Source organism: Nannospalax galili, unplaced genomic scaffold (genome assembly GCF_000622305.1).
Source record: "Nannospalax galili isolate Female #2095 unplaced genomic scaffold, S.galili_v1.0 scaffold140, whole genome shotgun sequence".
Classification (NCBI taxonomy): Eukaryota; Metazoa; Chordata; class Mammalia; order Rodentia; family Spalacidae; genus Nannospalax; species Nannospalax galili.
Genome location: NW_008352267.1, coordinates 6,428,056 through 6,433,289, shown reverse-complemented (window position 1 = coordinate 6,433,289; position 5,234 = coordinate 6,428,056). Strand labels below are relative to the sequence as shown.

At 34.8% G+C, this 5,234-nt stretch overlaps 1 pseudogene; it reads right to left on the bottom strand.

Annotated features, from left to right (window-relative positions):
- Window positions 1-1,883: 1,883 nt before the first annotated feature.
- The window catches only part of LOC103746846, a 47,424-nt pseudogene continuing 44,073 nt past the window's right edge, over window positions 1,884-5,234 (bottom strand).

Genomic DNA, 5,234 nt, shown 5'->3' with positions numbered 1-5,234 from the left:
CAATGGCAACACATTATTATATTAAGCAAGAAATATCAAAAACATAATTTTAGAAATAATTTAAGTGATTTATTGTGTAAAAAGCGTTCCCTTAATAACTATAAAATGACATACACAGCATCAAATACATTTACAATTAGAATATGAATTTATATTAAAACTTATTAAGGGGATCACATTGATTGTATGCTATACTTAAAACTGATAGCACTATTGTCAAAGTGATGCATTTCATAAGATTAAAAGCAGAGTCAATAACTTTATAATACTTTTATATAAATTAATTTCTACCAAATATTCTTTTTCTCCCTTATAAGTAAGTTTTGATTTCAGTAGAACAGATACCATGCAATTGTAGCATAACTGAATTTGCTATTAGTAATCATTTTACTTGTTCATTTGAGTTTACAAAGCTCTAGCAAATTAATTTTGTTATTGGGAATTGTTCTTTCTCTTTTCTTGTAAAAATATGCATGATTCCTCAAAGCATAGTGATCAACTAAAATGCATTCCACCTTCTGTTTTGAGAGACATAATAAAATCCTCCCCACCACAGTGAACCTTATTGAATACAGAACATAGGAATTACTCCTCCTGTACACTATCCACTTGCACTGGTGGACTATTCATGGAATAATTCCATCAAAATCATTATTCCAGTGTTTAATTGACTACTCTCATTTCTGAGAAATGAATAACAAAAATCTCTTTTATAACTTGTTCAGCAGCATGAGGAAAATATCAAGTTAATTCATCCATTATTTTAATGGCCACATCATGAACAATTAGAATATTTTTCTAATAAGAAATATGTAGGAATATTCTTGATGGAATCATTAAGATATCTACAGTCTTGAAAGAATAATTGAGATATTTTAAGCATAATACTAAAAAGCAGATTATTACAATGTGCCATAAGGAAGTGATGACTCTAGCCTTGTAAGTGGTGCTCAGCTTTTGAATGCCTGTTGAAATTTCTTCTCTCATTTATATTTTCAAGCACACATGTGAGTTGGCCTAAACAGGTTGCATACATATATACCTTTATAATTCTTTGACTTGTTAAAATTTTACTTAAATCCAAACAAGAAAATCAGGATCATAAATTTCAAGCTTGAAATTTAAACCTGTTTCAAATTAATTATCCTTCTCATGGTGATCAAATATTCAGGAAATGAAATCTTATTCTAATAGTTCCTATCAGCACAATCTTTGATAGTTGCCATAATTTTCTATGAGATCAAGATTTTATAATTCAGTGTTTTTTACCATAAATTTGCAACAATTTGTACATTAAATGATTTCCTACTCTGAAAAATTATGGATGAGTCCTCTTTAAACATCCTGACTTGCATTAAATCAATAACATTACATAACTCAGTTAACTGTCACTCAATCAGAAACTATAAAAAATATTATTTAAAAGAAAACTGAAATGTTTTTCTCCTTCTTCTTTACAAGACTCAAGAAAATCTAAAAATGACCTATCCTATTTATATATTACCTCATGCAAAGATCATTAGGTTATCTCAGAAAATGAAAAGAATGGCTTTTAAAGCACATTTTACTGTTTTATACAATTATGGCAAGTTGTGTACGGCAGTGCAGTCTATTTTGAGGGAAATTTACATTTTTTTCATGCAAAACATTGTATAAATTAGTGTTGATGATACGGAAAGCTTTTCACAGCATCAAACACTCATCTGTTGCAAATGTAAAAAGAAACCTTCCTGAAGTTTTCTGACTTGAGAAGCAACTAAAAATGTCATGCTAGGGAAATGTAAATACAAACTAAATTTAAAAAAAGGGGGGGGGGAGAAGATGAAGAACAGAAAACACAGGTTGCAGAGTAAACCAGTCTGTGGTTAAACCTGTCTTTGTTTTCATGTCCAGTGTACATTAACACTTGGGATGTCACTTTGATCATCTACTGGGCTTGCTATCAGTCGCCCTGAAGGCAACTCAGGTTTACTTGTGTCCACATACAGCACCACAATGACAATCTTATACGCAGTTACTCCAGGATTAGATGTCTGTTTCATGAGTGAAGAGCCCTAGATTTGAAAGATGAACCTGACTCTCATCACTAAGTCAGTGTGAATACACGCTGTAAATACACACTGTGTGAATATACAGTGCTTCACAGCAAGGACTGGGCTCATTTTCCTTGACTTTCATGGGCATTCTCTTTTATGCTTACAAGATTTAAAGATGACAGTATTTCACTTTCACCTCAATTGATACAGAGTTAGTTAATGTTCATTCTTAAGCCCTGAAGATCTATGACCTGTGGCATTTTTTACTTTGAACGACCTAATAAGCATTCATGTAAAGTTTTCATTGCATTTTGCCACTCATTCTCTCTGATACCCACCTTGACCTCATTTGGGCATTTTTTTGTGATTCCACATGAAATCTTTACATTTTTCTCTCCTGATTTAATGCAGCAGCACATCTCATGTGCCAAACCTGATGGGTCAAACACACACACACACATCATCATCATCATCATCATCATCATCATCATCATCATCAATAATATCATCTGAAGAGAAGAAATGAGTAATAATCTCATAGGCCAATTTGTAGATGTCTTCATTGTCATGATTCTGAAGTTGTTGAATTTTCTCCAGTCCACCACATTCTTCTAAAAGGTTGGTTATGGTTTCTACCTCATCTTTAATATATTGCTTAGTCCATCAAGTACTACTTGCAAAACTTATGCATCTTTCATAGTCAGCAACTTGCAGAAAGGTGTGATAACATTCTGTTGGACAAGGTAGACCACTTGGTCTTTCCTTCCATTAATTGTTATGTTACTTATGGCTCAAGCAGCTTCTTTCTGGATTCCAAAATCCCCCTTATCCAAAAGGCATATTATCATTGGTAAAAAATTGGCATCACTTACTACCTGAACATGCTGCTAAATTTCATTTGTGATGCTGGAGAGAAACCACATGACTTCTTTTTTAAGTTTTTATTTGGGATGTGTGAAGAATGCTGGGACGTGTGAAAGAACATCACAGTTAAAAATACTTGTGTTTGGTCATCAGTTCCAGTCACAATGTTTACTACAGCTGGCAGTGCAGCAGTCTCAACTTGAACTTCCTGTTGGCTAAGTAAAGGAACCAAATGAGGAACTCTCCCGGAGTCTATTACAATTTGTATATGTTCATTGCGAGCATCATGATGCAATAGAGAGCCCAGACTATCTACCAATATATTAACATCTGTGTAATGAATTAGAAAACAATGTGCTGGAAGAATTTCCTGAATGATTTCCTTTGGTGGTGGAGGATCTTTGTGACAATGTAAGTTGACCATAACCCATGTAATGTTTCTTATGACTGTCATAGGAATAGATGAAATTATGAATGAAAGTAAAGGCTTTACAACTCCAAGGCTTATGAAATAATCTCTACACTGAGGCCTATCACCCATGAGATTGCCCAATGCCCAAATTGCTTGCTCACAGCTCTTCAGATGGAGTGAATGCAGAAGCCTCAGGAACAGTAAGTGGCATGGTGTTGGACTGAGCCACTGCTTGTGTTTATTCAGAAGTTCTAGATGTGATGTTTGTCAAAACCCACACAACTTCAAACCTTAAAGAGTATTGTCATCCCTTTCAAGACAATGAACTACTGTAGGCAATATTGCATATTTTATTAAACCATTAATTTGTAGGGCTTCCATCAGTGGATAAAAGCTTCCTAGAAACTTGAACTGCACTTAAATGAATTCCTTGGTTATCATTTGTCACATTTTGAACACTAGTTTCTAGGGAGATATTTTGCACTCTATGACCACTGTCTATATCAGAGCCTTCACTGATATATTTATGTGGTACATTCCTTCTCTTTAAGAGATGTCCCCCTCTGTTTTTTTCTTTAATTTACAACTTCATTTCATTGTCTTCTCATAGTTTCCATCCAAGTCACGACTTTAGATCTTGAAATTTCCTGAGCCCTTGGTTATACAATTTCTCATTGTTGTCCACTTTGGGCAGCCTGTAACTCATCCCCCACCCAGGCTTTGTGGGATCTGCCCCAATCACCACCAACAGAACAAAGCTTCCAGGAAACCAACCACCACCTGAGGGGCTCCACCCACTGGACTGCCACTTCCTCTTCTCTAGGGCCTCTGCCATGGTCTCTGCCTCCTCCTTAGGCCCACCCCCACTTTGCCCCAAGCCAGGCTTATCTAGAACACAATGTATTGACTTAGAAAAAATATGTATCAGGCTGAATAAAGATTTCGTGATGAACTTTAAAAAGTAGTAATGGATATTTTTATGAGTATATTTGTGTATTTATTAGCATGTATATAAAGATTGAGTATGAACAAGAATGTTCTTATAATAGTGCAATGAAAAATAATAATAGACCTTTTGCTACAAGATGCTATTGCATATCAGTTTTCTTTAGAATCCTTATGGGGTGGGAGGCACAGATGGAGAAGATGTAGAGGACTTGGATAGGTTCCTAGCACCCACAAGGAGGAAAACTACCTTCTGTAACTCCAGTTCTAGGGAATCCAATGCCCTCTTCTGGGTCCCACAGACATTTCACAACCTGGGTACACTTATAAACATGAAGGCAACCCCTCATACACACATAAAGCAAAAACAAAAAATTAATAATCCTTACATCAAATTTCGATTTCTTTCTTCACAAAATCTATATATTAAATAATCTTCTAAATGAGGAAAGATGGAGTTTAAATTCAGAAATTTTAACGTTATATGCATTATTTATTTTCTTTTAAGGTTGCTGTGATAAAAAAATACTTTGATGAAAGCAACTTAAGGGTGAAAGGAATTATTCTAACTCATGACTCATGAGTCCCATATCATAGAAATCAATAGTAGGAACTTAATTTTTTGTATGGTTTTGCATTTGTGTTTCCAGACAGTGTCTCACAATATAGCCTGGACTGGCCTTGACCGTGCTGTGTAGATCATATTGGCCTTGAACTCACAGAGGTAGACTTGCCTCTATCTCCCAAGTCCTAGGATTAAACACATGTGTCACCATACTCAGACCACTGGTAGATAGTTTCTCACAAAATGTCCTGTATATAATTTTTGTTTTATGTGTGCTCTCAGGGTAACTGATTTCTAGTTCCAGTAGATTTAGCATATAACTTTTTTTAATATACCTACAGGATTTCTCAATGTCACTGACCCTCATCTTCATATCTCTTTTACACTTACACTATATCTCAGTGAGTCTCTA